A 16,199-nucleotide genomic window follows, 5' to 3' on the forward strand; every position below is an offset into this window, starting at 1 on the left:
ACATAGTACTTTTTGTAACCTTGTTGGCCTTTTTTGTGGTGACTCTTTTCTGTACTTTGTATGCAAAAACAACGAATTTCACTGTACCTAGATACATGTGACAATAAATCACCATAATTTTCATCAAATTTATTTGCTCCATCTTTAGTGTTAGTTAGATAGTCATAGAGAGTGATATGGTGTGGAAATAGTCACTTCAGCTTAATTTTCCCAACATGTCCCAACTTCACTAGTCCCACCTGCACACATTTGGTCCATATCCCTCCAAACATGTCCTATCCATGTCCCTGTCTAACTATTTCTTAAATGTGGGGATGGTCCCTGCCTCAACTACCTCCTCTGGCAGCTTGTTCCATACACCTACCATCCTTTGTGTGGAAAATGTTACACCTCAGATTCCTATTAAAATTTTCATCCCTTCACCTTAAACCTATGCCCTTTGGTCCTCGATTCATCTACTCTGGGCATTAGACTCTGTGCATCTACTTGATCTATTCCTCTCATAATTTTATACACCTCTATAGGATCACTCCTCATCCTCCTGTGCTTCAAGAATTAGAGTCCAAGCCTATTCAACCTCTCCCTATAACTCAGACCCTCTAGCCCTGGCAACTTCCTTGTAAATCTTCTCTGGACCCTTTCCAACTTGACAACATATTCCCTATAACACGGCTCCCAGAACTGAACACAAAACTGCCCTTCGGACAATTAGTCCTTCCTATAGGGCAGGTGTTGATTGCTGGCACGGATGGGTGTTTTGTTGCAATGAGATGTGGTCCATGCAAAGGTACTTGTGGTGCATGGCTTTGAGGACCTCAATACCATCTTGAATGCTTCTTCTCACTTTAAGTGGTCATGGCCAGAGATTCCCAGGAATCAGAGTCAATTGGTGCAGGGTCCCTGCCCTCTGATTCATTATTGTGTCTATAGTAGTTATTACTCTATGTGGTTGGTCTGGTTAACGTTATGTTAATTGTGATGAGAATGATGTTGAACGTCAAAATCAGATGCTTAGACTCTGTCCTGTTGATCATTGCATAACAAGGTTAAATGTTATTTTTTTGCAGCAGCTAATGCTTTTCTGAAGACAGACACAAAAGGCTGGAGTAACTCAAAGGATCAGGCAGCATATCTGGAGAAAAGGAATGGGTGACGTCTCGAAACATCACCTATTCCTTTTCTCCCAAGATGCTGCCTGACCTGTTGAGTTACTCCAGCCTTTTGTGTCTGTCTTCGGTTTAAACCAGCATCTACTTTTCCTCCCTACACATGCAGACATCATCTGCTTCTTCATCCGAGAAGTTGAAAATGGGATTGAACGTTATAACACAGACACAATGAAAATAAAAGCTTACTTTTGACATTACTATGAAGTGAAAATCTATCTAAGTTATTAAAAAATATATTTTGTTGATAAACGTACTTCATTCGATGGTGATGATGCAGTTTGCATTTTGAATACCCCACCTTGCTCCATAATTTAGCATTTAACGTTTTTTGACATAGATCAATGTTTTCCAGCATTCTGAAACTATAGTCATCTCCAGGCTTTAATCCTGGCTTTCAGGAAAGAATTTGGATCCATTCAAGGACATTAAAACTTGCACATACAAATATACTGCACCAAATGTAATTCCTATTATCATCTCCAGCTCTTTGATTTGACTATGTTAATACTTAGTGGTTTGGCTCATATTCGAACATGACCAACAATTATAACATGGCTAAAGGGAAGGCTTAAATTGAAATTATACATTCATTCTGTGGTACAATGGTAAAACTATGGGTGCTGTCTTTCCGGAGTTTGTACTTTCTCCTTGTGACCGCATGGGTATTCTCCAGTGCTCTGTGTAATCCAGTTTCCTCTCACATTCCAAAGATGTGCAGATTTGTGGGTTAATTGGCTTCTGAAGGCTGTCCCTATTGGGAAGGATAGAACTAGTGTACGGGTGATCGCTGATCAGCATGGACTCGGTGTACCAAAGCGCCTGTTTCCATGCTGTATCTCCAACTAAAACGAAACTAAACTAAACTGCCTCTCATACATGTGTTCATGATTTAATGACACTCAGGCAAGAAATATTCACTCTCAAGACTGGCTCCATTAACTTTCATTTGAAAATTATGTAAAGCTTAATAAATAAATATTTGTTTTCACAATTTCTGAAGGACGCAATATCGATTTCAGTCCATCTCCTTTGCATTAGTGGTGGAAAGTCAGGTTTAACGTTTCACAAAGAAATATAGCTGTCACAAAGAGGGAAACTGTAACTTAACATGGAAATTCTGACGTGGAATCAAGGAACTGCAGATGTTACACAAAAAAGCTGGAGAAACTCAGCGGGTGCAGCAGCATCTATGGAGCGAAGGAAATAGGTAATGTTTCGGGCCGAAACCCTTCTTCAGACTGGAGAAGGGTTTCGGCCCGAAACGTTGCCTATTTCCTTCGCTCCATAGATGCTGCTGCACCCGCTGAGTTTCTCCAGCTTTTTTGTGTAACCTTCGATTCTCCAGCATCTGCAGTTCCTTCTTAAAAACTGCAGATGTTGGTTTGCACAAAAGATCTGAAGAAGGATCCAGAGTTGAAAAATCACCTTTCCTCCAGAGATGTTCTCCAAAGATGCTGCCTGACCTGCTGAGTAACTCCAGCGTTTTGTGTCCTTTAAGAGAAGACAGATATTTGGCAACAAACATTCTGTACGACATACAGTTTTTTTTGCATTTCTTAATTTAAGGGTAAATCTTAGATCAATGCACTTCCATTTTCCAGAGTGAATGTGTACCTTCATTGTGTTATTATGTTAAAGGAGTCATACATTGAACAAGCAAAGTGCCTTTTCAGTTTATTTTAGCTATTGATTTCTTAATGTGGTTTCACCAATCTTCCATATTTTTAGAAAGCTAGAGAATCCCTACACTCTATTTTAATTTAAGCTTTAAATGCCAAACAATTCAATTAAATCAATATACAGCCACGTTTTTATTTTCTTCTCCTTGTAAGCTCCTGTTCACTGAAGGTTCTGCTGTCTCCATCCCAAAGTGGATCAATCCTATTCATTCATTGACCTGTGCTGACATACAACTACATAAAATTCTGTTCCGGCAAAACCTTGGTTTTAAATTTCTCACCCTTATGTTCAAATTACTTGATGGCCTTGGTCCTAGCTATTTCTGTAATCTCTCACAGCCTCAATGACGCTCTGGGTCAGAACCCTGCTTCTGACTGAATGTGGGGGGGGGGGGGGGGGGGGGGGGGGGGGGGGGGGGGGGCTGGAAGAGAAGAGAGAGACAAGACAAAGCATGGCAGGTAATAGCTTGACATAGACAACAAGGGTTTTCAATGGGCAAATGATAGGAACAAAGACAGGAGATAAGACCAGATGGTATGAGACAGGATTGAAAAGTTGCACATTTTGAAGCCAGATAAAGGAATGTAGGAGGATGGAGAGGGGGAGGGGAGAATTGGATGGGAGTTTGAAGACCTTTTACTTCTTTTGACGATCTCCGGGACAGAAAGGGAGCTTGTGGGGGAGAAAGGGGAAGGGAGGGGGGTTGTTGGAGCTTACCTAAAATTGAAGAATTCAATGATCATACCATTGGCTAGTAAGCTACCCAAGGGGAATACGAGGTGTTGTTCCTCCATTTTGCATGTGACCTCAGTCTGGCAATGGAGTGGGCCCAGGACAGAAAGGTCAGCATGGGAATGGGAAGGGGAGTTTAATGGTTAGCAACCGGGGGAGCCAGTAGACCTTGTTGGCTTGAGCATGATTGGTTATCAAAACAATCACTGAGTCTAGACTTGGTCTTGCGATGTACACATTGGGAACACTGGATGCAGTAGATGAGATTAGAAAATCTTGCTGTTGCTTAATAGAGCTGGAGGTTATACAAAGCGAATGCCAATATTTGGAGACAATTTGGCAAAGGGGGAAGGCCAAATAGGAAGAATCAGAATCAAAACTCTTGGATTCCACTGGCTCGGGAAGTCTTCACTTCCATATCGATCTAATGATCCTGGTAGCTAAATTATCCTCCGAAGGCCAGGGCTATTTACCTCAATGCAGCAGCAGGGTGATCCCAGAACTCTGAGCTGATTCACCACATTATTGTAGCTGTCAAACAATAATTGTTGAAAAGCACGAAAAAAATCCGGAGATCATCACAAGAAGTAAAAGGTCGTCGACCTCATACATCATCTCAGTTTCTCCCCCCACAAGCTCTGTCTGACTGCTCTTTCCAACAGTCTGCATTTCTATTTCAGATTCCCACCTTCTGAAGTTTTCCACTTTCAGAAAGGTGCGCGATGCATATTAAGACAAGTAGGGTGGAGAAATACACACAATCCTTTTTTTTTTTTAACTTTGAAACCTGCAGCAAAGTATTGTATGTTGTAAATTATGTGACAAGTGGTGAGGAAATTCATCTTCTCAGCCTGCAAGGATAAAGTGGCAATTGTTCTGAATTTACAGTAGTTGCCTACCAAGTTGTCAGCTTAATAAAAGAGAATCTGGTTATGGAATCCAGCTGGGATGATTTGTTAACATCTGCCACTAAAACATGAAGCATTATGGTAAACCTATAATCATAAATGCTTTTTCATTTTTCTATAATACAGCAGGAAAAATGGCATAAACATTATCCAGCACCCAATACACCACAAGCACAATATGATTTTTACTGAAGAAGGGTCTCGACCCGCAACGTCACCCATTCCTTCACTCCAGAGATGCTGCCTGTCCCGCTGAGTTACTCCAGCACTTTGTATCTACCTACTATTTTTACTTTAGTTTACTTTAAAGCTTACATTAGCGAAACAGGGCAGAAACAGGCACTTCAGCATATCGAGTCCTTGCCGCCCAACGATCACCCTGTACACTAGCACTGTCATACACATTAGGGACAAGTTACAAATTTACAGAAGTCAATTAACCTGCAAAACCTCTATGGCTTCAGAGTGTGGGAGGAAACTGGAGCACCTGAAGATAACCCACCCAGTCACAGGGAGATTGTACAAACTCCGTACAGACAGCGCCCATAATCAGGATCGAACCCAGGCCTCTGTCACTGTTTAGTGCCTGTCCCACTTGGGCGACCTAATCCACGAGTTCTGGCCAGTTTGCCCTCGACTCATACTCGCAGCATGGTCGACACGAGGTTGTAGGAGGTCTTCGTAACTCTCCTTCATGCTCAAGAGTGGTCTCTGCATACTTGAGGCCTCAGCTAGGTCGCGGCGTTTTTTTCAATATTCTTTAAGGTCTTTAAAATGATGAGAGGTATAGACAGAGTTGACGTGGATAAGCTTTTCCCACTGAGAGTAGGGAAGATTCAAACAAGGGGACATGACTTAAGAATTAAGGGACAGAAGTTTAGGGGTAACACGAGGGGGAACTTCTTTACTCAGAGAGTGGTGGCTGTGTGGAATGAGCTTCCAGTGAAGGTGGTGGAGGCAGGTTCGTTTTTATCATTTAAAAATAAATTGGATAGTTATATGGACGGGAAAGGAATGAAGGGTTATGGTCTGAACACAGGTATATGGGACTAGGGGAGAATACGTGTTCGGCACGGACTAGAAGGGTCGAGATGGCCTGTTTCCGTGCTGTAATTGTTATATGGTTATATGGTTAATATGTTAAAAAATGCCAGCGAGTAAAAAAAGGTCGCCATGGAAAAAATCGATACTTTTTTTACTCGTATGTTTAGTTGTAGTAGGTTGTAGTAGGTCGGCATGTTAGTCGTAGGTAATCAAGGGTAGTCATAGATAGTCTTCATCATAGTGGAAGGGCGGTCGAAGGAGATCGTCTTCACTCTCCACTATTCGGTGTCCAATTTTCCCAAAGTTAGGCGTAGCTAGTCGAAGCAGGTCTTCAACATAGTCGAATGAGGTCGAAGGAGGTCTTCTACATAGTCGAAGGAGGTCTTCAACATGTCATTTTTTCAAACGCTTCTAAACTTGCCAATTAGGTCACCCAAGTAGGACAGCCCTTTAAGACAGCAACTTTATCGCTGCGCCACTGTGCCGACCTGATCAGCCTTATTTCTCCTAATTTCATTCAATGTCATGGGAACTATTTCTTGAAGGCTTGATCTATGCATATTGTATTGTATTGAATGGCAGGGTGGATCTTCAGCCTGATATAGGATAAGGAATGTAAAGTTCAGCAAAATATAATTAGATTGGGAATTAAATCTGGAACTGCCCATTTTGATAGATTGGGGTAGTACAAAGATCTTGACTTTTGAGCAGTGAGTTTATGACAGATGGCAGGAAGTATTTCTTTAAGCAGGGAGAGATCAACAGATGTAAGGTTGGTTGAGAATAGTAAGTCAGCATAATTTGAGGAACAGCAGATGGGATCATGGAAAGATGATAAGTTGATATTTTGGAAAATGAAGATCAAATGGATAAACCAATCTTGTGATCTTCTGAAGCATTTCCAATAAACATTTAATGGATATGACATATATTTTGGCAAGATAGTTCAATATAAAGCAATCTCTAGATCAAGGCCTACAGATGTTCCTTTTGTTTGAGCATTCATGACAAAAAAGTCCCTAATTGTAAACTAATTATTTTTAAAACATACCACATGATGGCTGGTCTTGTGAGAATTTTATTTTCATAAAACTTCCATTTCTTTTTTGTTTTGGTTCATTTTTACCTTACTCATCGAATAAATGCCAAAAGATTTAACAATTCTTGAATGTGAAAAGACTCTATTTTCAATGGAACGCGATAATGTTCAGTAAGCAAATATGATCACACAGTTCCTCTGATTTGCTATCCCTACCACCACAAGTTCCACATGTCTGTTCTATCTGCACGGAAATATAGGAACCAGTTATAATCAGAATACAGTGTAAAGTAATTATCTGTAGACTATAAATAGAAAATTTAACTCATAACCCAAAAAACACAATAACATAAAAGGACTGCAATATTTTTGTTCTTACCTGCCATGCATTACATTTTTGCATTGAAATATAATTATCATTTGCAAAATATTAAATGGTATAGCATCGTATTGGACACCATTTGCACATGTGAAATATTTCATAATTATGGCAAAAAGCAAAGTACTGGAAGAACTCAGTAGGTCAGACAGCATCTATGGAAAAAGTGGACAGATGATACTTTAGGTTGAGACCCTTCTTCAAGACAATTCCAGCATCAGCAGTCCCATGTGTCTCCATTTCAAATGTGTAATTTTGAGCAATATTTATGTTGTGTTGGACAACAGAGAATATGAATACAAGGTGGTCCACCATTCTGTTAGCAGAATCATATAAAATTACAGGGCAGAGGAAAACAAAAATGCAATACAAATCAGAAGTGGTGCTACTAAATGCAAGTATTGTCATTTTATGAACAGGTAGTGATAGATTTCAAGGTTTGCCAGCCAAAATGAAATGGTGCAAATTTCCAAAATACATAAATTTAATTTATTGCCATTTTATTAAGGCATGTAATCAATATGAAATGGAATGATTCAAATTGATTGCCACAGTGGCTTAACTTTAAATGCGCTAATTCTTACTAATTAAAGAGACACTGTTTGTTGTGGCCAATAAAAGAATAAATTAGAGTCCAGAGAAACCAAATTGGCAGATTTCTCCTGATTGACTTACATTAAGTTAAAGGGTTCTTTAAATATAATTGTTAAGAATCCGGGTGGTTCAACTGACTTCAGACGAATAAACCACAAACAATCTCAGCAAGTTAGAAGAGGTCCAAAAATATGTCCCAGTTATTTAACCCTTTGGGCCTCAATTTGCAGCAGAGACTATATTGCCAAATATAGCTTGGCATGTTCCTGGCAGTTTGATCTGCAACCACTTACTCACATGGCCTTCAGTCATGTGACTATTTACTTGATGATTAATATTGATAATTTTTATACAATATTTAAATGGTTGTTTCAAATTTAATGACATGTTGCCGTGTCATTGAGTTGAATGAACTATTTAACTTGTTATTTTATGTGAATTGAATAAGGTATTTGATAAGTCAAAGCTAGCAAAGAATAGAACATTCCGAAGCTTAAGCTATGTTTAGATAGATATTGCTTCTTTGATGTTTCAGCAGCTGCATCAACTAAAACACTGATTCAACAAAATGTCATTGCAAGTAACGTGGAATTTAAGCTTTTGCACAATTTTAGGACTGTTTACAATCACAGCAAATTAAAAAATATTAAATATACCAAAATGAATCTAATTCAATTCACCTCCACTTTCACGGCCAAGCGTTAAGACATACTTCAGGGAAGTGAGGTTCAATCATCAGATAGAAGTTGAATGTTGCAATAAAACAAATATTTGCCTGCACATCACAGGCCCAAGTGAACTCGCCTTCCTACCTAATATTCTTGTTCATTTCTCCCTCTCCCTCTCCCCCTGCCCCCAACCCTGCCCCCACAGTAGACATGCACACACACAACTTTGTTGACATTTTTGTACATCATTTTATCTCTTTCCTTCTCTCAGAATTTAAACTCTAGACAATTGACCCCAATGCCATCCCTACAGGTTATAAAGTTACATGCTCTGAATAATGTGGCCATACGCCCCTACGCACATTTATGAATCCCAGTAGATGCGACATCTTCAGAAATCAGCACTGCCCACGTAGTTGAATCCTGAAGGACAAAGGTGACCTGCTACTTACCTGGTTCCTGGGAAGCTGCAGACAATAAAATGGATTGGTGTAAATTGGTGCTTGATAGTTGGCATGAACTCAATGGGCTTTGGTGCCAAGTGCAGCTCTGGGTTAACACATCTATCTAATATTCAGCAATAATGTTTTAGGTCTCCCCAGGTGCTAATCTTCCTACAGCTGTCAAATGCCAATAAAGTGGTGACAGGGATAGAGTTTCAGGTTCCACGGCCTGATGATTGGTGGTCATTTGTGGCCACGCCATCTTGTGGTCCTCTTGGCCTGCTCTGGCTCATGGAAAGGCTGTTCTGACAAGGCTTCCAGTATGATACATTCAATGGGAGTTACAAAAGGTAAAGTTGGCCTCAAAATCAGCAGGGGGACCAAGGGCAGGCAGCGGGTCAAATCAAGCTTGTTACAATGTATCATTTCCATTTTTCCTCAACAGTTGAGTCTCTCCTCCAAATCAGGAATTGGTGAATTGCGGTCTCCATTCAGGAATACATGATCCAGATTGAAACTTCAGTGCGAAACAGTGGGAGGTCTTAATAGCAGAAATGGTGATGTGCCTTTAATTCTAAATCAGTGTGAGCTCCTGGGTTGAATGTGAAAATTCCCATGGTATTAATCTCATAGAGCAGGTAGTTGTCATGGTGTCATGCCCAAATCTATTTCTTCGACCAAAACAAATTATTTAGTCATTCACCCATTTTCTATTTGGTGGGTCTTGTGTGGAAATTGATTGGTGTGTTTGCCTACAAAACTGCACTTCTAAAATAATATATTGATCGCTGAATGCTTTCCACGGACAGCCTGCAGTCATGAATACCATGAATATAAGCACCATAAATACATGTTCTGTCACTCTTAGGATCTATGCTCCACAAGAATATCATACCCCAAAGCACACCCCAGGGCTTCAAAAATCATTTAAGAACAGCTTTAATCAGCAGAGTGTGTTTTGGGTTTGCATTAATGAGCTTGAACATCTATAATGCACTGAGTTAGTGAGGATTAGGATTGCAGTATAGTGGTGCAGATCTGCAGTGTGCTACAATAAAACTGCCTTTGTTTATCTCTGCTCCATTGGACTTTCTTCATCATGTAAATTCCAATGTAATATAGACACTCTCTGCAAATTATACAGCCATTAGAGTCACCCTGGTATTGTTGATTACTGACAACATCATATCACCTTCTGTGAAAGCACATTAGTGCAGATATAATTTGGCTGTTTTCATTACTGGAAATGATTTAGGTCATTCTGATTCAAGGCATTATGTAATCAGCCAAAATCGCTTGTAGAACGCCACAGGGCACACAGTCTTGCTATTCATAGAGTTATCAGGAAATTAGATAAGGGAAGGTAGTTAATTCTTGCCGTTGTTTATCCTCTTCAAGGACAGGTGCCCCTGTCTTGATCTCATATGCCTTATTAACCTTTCTTTTAATTGCTTACCTTAACTTAACTCAAAGTTCGATATTGCCTTTGCTTCAGTTACGAACTGCAGCGGTTTATTCCACAACGTGACTGTGGTCTGGGTAAGAAAGGAATTCTCTGTTGTGGGTGGCAGTGATGTGCATGTTATATGCAGAGACATGAGAGGATCTTGTGGAAAAACAGTGGCCGTTACATGTACTGGCTCTGGCACCTCCTCACTTCTGTGTAAAGTGGTTTAGGGTTTTCCATCACATTTGTGTGAACATGTATGCCCCAAACTCTCTTAGATCATAAAATATAGGAGCAGAATTAGGCCCTTCAAGTCTGCTCCAACATTCAATCATGGCTGATCTATCTTTCCCTCTCAACCCCATACTCCACCATCTCCCCCATAACCCCTGACACGTGTACTAATCAAGAACTTATCAATCTCCTCTTTAAAAATACCTAATAACTTGCCCTTGACAGTCATCTGTGGCAATGAATTCCACAGATACCCTACCCACTGGCTAAAGAAAATCATCCTCATCTCCATTCTAAAGGTTCACCCTTTTATCCTGAGCCTGTGCCCTCTGGTCCTAGACTCTCTCACTACTGAAAACATCCTCTCCACATCCACAATATTCAGGCCTTTCATTATTTGGTTAGTTTGAATAGGATCACTCCTTATCCATCTCCGGGGTGACCAAGGCTGAGAGCTAAACAGCAGGGGTATTCAATATTCAGGAAGGATATACAGAAAGGAAGAGCGGAGAGGTGGCATTGCTGGTTAAAGATTAATGCAATAGTAAGGAAAGACATTAGCTTGAATGCTCTAGAATCAGCATTGGTAGAACTGCGAAATAGCCAAGGGCAGAAAACTCTTGTTGGAGTTGTATACAGACCACCAAACAGCAGTAGGGAGGTTGGGGTTAGCATCAATCAGGAAATTAAGGATGCATGTAGCAAAGGTACCACATTTATCGTTTATCTACATATAGATTGGGCCAACCATATTGGTAACAATGCTGGCAGACAGGAGGAGGATTTCCTGAAATGTATATGGGATGGTTTTTGAAGCCAATATGTAGATGAACCAACTAGAGGGTGGGCCATCCTAGACTGGGTAGTGTGTAATGAGGACGGATTAGGTAGCGATCTTGTTGTGCAAAGCCCCTTGGGCAACAGTGACCATAATATGGTGGAATTCTACATTAGGATGGAGAGTGACATGGTTAATTCAGAGATTAGGGTCCTGAATTTAAAGAAAGGAGACTTTGAAAGTATGCAATGGGAATTGGCTAGGATAGACTGGCAAATTATACTTAAAGGGTTAATGGTGGAGATGCAATGGCACCAATTTAAAGATCGCATGGATGAACTCCAAAAATTGTTCATCACTCTCTGGCGAAAAAAAACAAAAACGGGGAAGGTAGCTCAACCGTGGCTAACGAGGGAAATCAAGAATAGTGTTAAATACAACGGAAAGGCATATAAATTGGCCAGAGGAAGCAGCAAACCGGAGGACTGGGAGAAATTTAGAACTCCACAGAGGACAAAGGAGGGTGAAAGAGATGGAAAAAAGAGCATGAAAGAAAGCTTGAGGGGAATATAAAAACTGACTGTAAAAGCTTCTTGAGATATGTAAAAATGAAAAGATTAGTGAAGACAAATATAGGTCACTTACAAACCGAGGCAGGTGAATTTATAATGGAAAACATGGAAATGGCAGAACAGTTAAACGAGTACTTTGGTTCTGTCTTCACTAAGGAAAACACAAACAATCTCCCAGAAATACTAGGGGACGAGGTTCTAATCAGAGAGAGGAACTGAAGGGAATCCACATTAATCATGAAATGGTGTTAGGTAAACTGTTGGGACTGCAGGCAGATAAATCCCCAGGGCCTGATGGTCTGCATCCCAGAGTACACAAGGAAGTGGCCCTAGAAATCGTGGATGCATTGGTGATCATTTTGCAAAGTTCTCTCGACTCTAGATTAGTTCGTGTGGACTGGAGGGTAGCCACTCCACTTTTTAAGAAAGGAGGGAGAGAGAAAACGGGGAATATAGACCAGTTAGCCTTGTATTAGTAGTGGGAAAGATGTTTGAGTTGATTATTAAAGATGTAATAGCAGTACATTTGGAAAGCAGTGACAGGATCGTTAAAAGTCAGCATGGATTTATGAAGGGAAAATCATGCTTGACTAATCGTCTGGGATTTTTTGAGAATGTAATAAGTAGAATGGATAAGAGAGCCAGTGGATGTAGTGTATCTGGACTTTTAAAAAGCCTTTGACAAAGTCCTATTCTCGAGATTATTGTGCAAAATAGAGTACATGGTATTGAGGGTAGGGTATTGACATGGATAGAGAACTTGTTGGCAGACAGGAATCGAACATTAGGAATAGTAAGATTAAACGAGTACTTACCAGTATGAAGTTTGATCTGTATTTTATGAGGAGTTACGGTGAGGTATTACGTGAAGACCCCAGCGCAGTGCGCATGTGCGGCATACTTCGAAGCAGCGGTGTGAAATCACAGGATAGACACAATATTTGAAGTAAGATAGTAAAGATCATGAGACATCAGTTTATTAATTTGATCTATATATTGAGGGTGGGAGCGGCGGGCACGTAATACCTCACCGTAACTCCTCATAAAATACAGATCAAACTTCATACTGGTAAGTACTCATTTAATCTTACTATTTTACTTCGGAGTCACGTGAGTGATTCCGTGAAGACTTCAAAGTTCTGTGATTTCAAACCGTGTAACAGTTTTTATTTCACTCACTGCCGAAGTTTTTGAGGGAGGAAGTGTTATCGTAATCAACCAGTGGATCTGCTTTCACAAGAAACAGAAAGGTATTTGTTAACAATAACAACATAAAGAGCTCCCCTGAGCTTAAATTAATATTGCAGTTTGTAATATTCTTCCTGCAATTAAATCAGGTTTATCAACGGTTTATAATAAAAAATGTTCTGAACGTCGTTCCCTTGACCATTCTGCCGTTTTGAGAATGTGGTCAACCGGGATGTCCATTCGTTCAGCCGCTGATATCAATGCTGCCCTAGTGGAATGGGATTAAAATGTATTATTATCTATTCCGGCAGCTTTCAGTACCTGTTTGAGCCACCTTGGAGTGGTTTGGCTCGTACCCCGTCTTGGGGTTTCTGTGGTTGACCCATAGGCTTTCCTCTCCCTCTAAGATTGTGGGTTGTGTCTATATATAGTAGTAGAAGGGTCACCACACTCAACCTGGACTCTGGTGGGTAGGCCCGGAATCCCACCAGTTAATTGGGCGTTCCTGGTCCATATAGCCATATAACGATTACAGCACGGAAAACACAGGCGATCTCGACCCTACTAGTCCGTGCTGAACTCATAATCTCGCCTAGTCCCATATACCTGCGAGTTAGATTTTACCAGACCTAGAATATGAACGTGATGCGTCTGGGGTAATCACCATGTTATCCAGTCTAGTCTTATGGAGTGACTGGACTCTGTGAGCGTGTACGAGAGCCATAAGCATGAGCGTTTTTAACATAGATTGAGCAAGCTGAGGGATCTGGCTGGTGCCATTCTCTGAGATATGGGATCCCATGCTCTGCTGACATGCTGTTTTAGATAAGCAGATAAGGCGCTCCATGCTGTATTTACGGCACTGTAACTCACCTTTTAGTCATGGTGTAGATGTTCCAGGAACTCCAATACGTCAGTGGTTGAATAGTTCGTTGTCCCTGCGTCGTGGCAGTATTTTACCCATGTTAGCTTTTAGTGACTGTTCGCAGGGATGCCGACATGGTGGTAATGGTTCCTTTGGATAGTCCCAGTCTCTGGTAAGGTCTATTCAAACCCTGCACCCAGGAGTTTGATGTTTCCCTGGCATGGGTGGCTTGTGCCTGATACTGGGTTGAGTCAGCAACCATGGTCCACTAGGGAAATCCATAGGTGACTCGCCCTCCGTGTCGTGATGAACTGGGAACCATGGCTGTGTAGGCCGGTCGGGCACGTTCAATACCTTGGAGACAGATCCCATCTGTATTGCGAAGTGCCCGTCTGATGAGGCAGAAGGGAGGAAGGCAAAGCAGAAATTCCCCCTTCCAGCGTGTAGGCATCTATCGCTGCTGCCTCTAATCTGGTTCCTAAGTCACATACATAGGTTACTGGTGATTCCGTCTTGTGCAACCAAATTGATATCTGGCTTTCAAACTGCTTAATACCTTTAGCAGATATTTTGGGTTTGACATTTATTCAATGTAATCATAAATTTTACCCCGTGACATGGTGTCTCCCACTGTGTTCTAGCTTCCTAGGACATAGGCAGCTGATAGTTAAAATGTCTTTTGACACATCATTGCCAGATTTGTTTGACCAATTTGTTGCACAATAATGATTATTATGCTCCCCATATGGTTGATGTAAGCCACCACCATAGTATTATCAATCCGTAACCACATATGTGCGTGCTGCATTTGAAATGCATATGCTTTTTAGCCCAATAGGCGATCACCAATCCCAAGTAGTTGATGCCCGGTATGTGTAGTAACGATGTTTGTGAATTGGTCCATCTGTTACCTGTGCTGGATATGGAGTTTAGTTGCTCCCCAGCCTAAAGTACTGGCATCGGTTTTTAATAACCAAGTTGGGATTGGTGATGATAATAGGGCTGAGAACTATGCCAAATATATGTCTGCCCACCACCTTAATTGTGATATAGCTTCAGTGGGTACATTCATGATTTGATTATAGTGACCCAAGTACCTTGGCAAAGTAACAGTCATATGGACGGAATTATTATTGAAGCCCAGATAATCCTTGGTAGTTAACGCTTCAATTCTGGTATATCTGGGCGTGGGATAAACCTCAGAGCTTTAGAGAGCTGTTTCGTAGCTAGAACTGCTCCCACAGCTAATTCCTTTGTTTCCCCTAATATGAGGATATCATCCAATATATGCCATGATTATTCTTGTTTTCTTAATATTTTCATGGCCATTTTTTTAAATATTTATAGTAGTTTAGGGCTGAGGTTAGACCATAGGGAATGCTCTATGCTCCCATGGTTGCCCTAACCGGGATATCCATTATCCAGGTAAAATTGTTTAGGTATCTATAATGATCCTAGTGTATGGGTATAAGATAGTTAGCATCTTCCATATCAATGCTCCCCATAGGTATCCTTGGGAGATCAGATGTCTGGCAGTGACAAAAACCCGTCTCCATCTTAAAGTGTATATACTCAACAGATTTATTTAGTGATATTAGATCAATGATGATGCTACATTCACCATCTTTTGTAGTTTTGGTGAATATATTCGATACAAATTCCAATGGTTCATGTTTACTCCCATGATCCGTTTAGTAATGAGCCTTTCTAGTTTCTAATTAAATTGACTCTTGACTCTCTTGAGCTTGACCTTCTCACTTCTCTTTTCTTAGAGGGAGAAAATGCCCTTTGGGCGCATTGCTGAACTGGCGGTAATATGCCCAATTTGAATTCGTTTTTATCCTCTAATACTGTTGAGTATATTTTTAGTTATTTGTGACAGCATCCCATGCTTTATCAACAAGTGTAAATGCCCCCCCCCCCCCCCGCAGTTAGTAGAACACCCTTATTTAGTGTAAACTGGGAGGAACCAGACTACCTACCTCCATGTTTATTGTTTTTTCATGAAGGCCTAGTTTGCTGGTATGCTGGTGCTGTCGGTGGGGCGGCGCATTTTCCCACGGCTCCGCTCTGGGCCCCTGTCTAAAAGAACTTTGGGGGTAATGTGAAGCGGTCGCCAGGCTTTCACCAGTCCTTGTTTGATATTGCTGGTGGATGCCGAGGGGTGCTGCCAGCTGGGTGTTGCGATGTCCTGCTCGTTCCATGGCCTGCCCTCATGAGGCGCACAGGTTTAGCTGCCTCTCTTCCCGCAGCAGCGGTTTGCATAGCCCCGTATATTTGGGGTTGCGGGCAGGTCTATATGCACCATTGTTCAGTCGAGTATCCCAAATTTGGGAACATCTTAGGCGTCAGCACCCTGGTAGTGCAACGGGATAGTCTCATCCTGGGAGAACCACCTTGGTGATCATGGCGTCTCGCCTGCCAGGTGAGTATGATCCGTGGAAAAACGAGCAAAGGCG

This window comes from Leucoraja erinacea, chromosome 5, assembly GCF_028641065.1.
Source record: "Leucoraja erinacea ecotype New England chromosome 5, Leri_hhj_1, whole genome shotgun sequence".
Lineage (NCBI taxonomy): Eukaryota > Metazoa > Chordata > Chondrichthyes > Rajiformes > Rajidae > Leucoraja > Leucoraja erinaceus.